Source organism: Sinocyclocheilus anshuiensis, unplaced genomic scaffold, assembly GCF_001515605.1.
Source record: "Sinocyclocheilus anshuiensis isolate Anshui unplaced genomic scaffold, SAMN03320099.WGS_v1.1 scaffold292, whole genome shotgun sequence".
NCBI lineage: Eukaryota > Metazoa > Chordata > Actinopteri > Cypriniformes > Cyprinidae > Sinocyclocheilus > Sinocyclocheilus anshuiensis.
The window spans coordinates 1,114,697-1,115,558 of NW_015555757.1; the positions used below are offsets into that span (position 1 = coordinate 1,114,697).

The following is an 862-nucleotide window of genomic DNA, read 5'->3' on the forward strand; positions in this document are numbered from 1 at the left end:
GGCCAGTGCTCCACACACAGACATGAAGAAACAGAACAAACTGACACAGACTAAATCCAGAAGAACTGTGGCAACGTCTCCAAGATGCTTCAAGAATCCTACCTGAAAAGCTACCTGAAAAACTATGCGCAAGTGCACCGAGGGCAAAATCTGCTTTAAATGCGAAGGATGGTCACACCAAATGTTGATTTAATTTAGTTAATAGAAGTTAATTGATAGCACTAGCCGTTGTCAGACTCCTTGTGCAAACAAACATCTCACTGTATTATTACAATTAATGGCAAAATTAATGTTTGGAAATGTAAACTGATATTTCCTACTGACACACTACAGCAAAAGATACCCCCTAATAGTAGACTAACCTTTAGTTGACGAGAAGAGGCTTGGTTGACCAAAATTTTATTAGTCGCAGAAAAAAAAAAAGTCCACAGGAAATGGTGAGGTCACGCAGTCCGTAACGGACGGATCGTTAACGGCTGGATTTTGTGGTAATACAATACATCCAAATGCTCGCCTATCATTCATCGACCTCAAATATGGCTTATCAACTGAAATATGTAAGTAGTAGCAACTTTACATGGCAGCTCAATCTAATGTTAACCTAGAAAAATGTGCACTATTCAAGTGTCTGTGCGGAGTGTGAAAGCTGAACAGTAGCGCGCTCACAGCAGGACAGATGGAGGCGCCGGTGCAGTCACTTGCTCTTAAAATACTCCGTCATTTTGGTCATACAGATAAGAGTAATACATCTTTCGAATCTGTAAAGCCTCTACGTTTATTTGTGTGCACTCACTATAGCATCAAAACATTGCGCTTTTGTAAAATAATGAAAGCAAACAGGATGCGCTTTCTGCCGTCTCGG

General features: G+C 40.6%; 1 pseudogene; it reads left to right on the forward strand.

The window, feature by feature from the left end:
- The window catches only part of LOC107673860 (prominin-1-A-like), a 15,759-nt pseudogene that overhangs the window by 10,979 nt on the left and 3,918 nt on the right, over nt 1-862 (forward strand).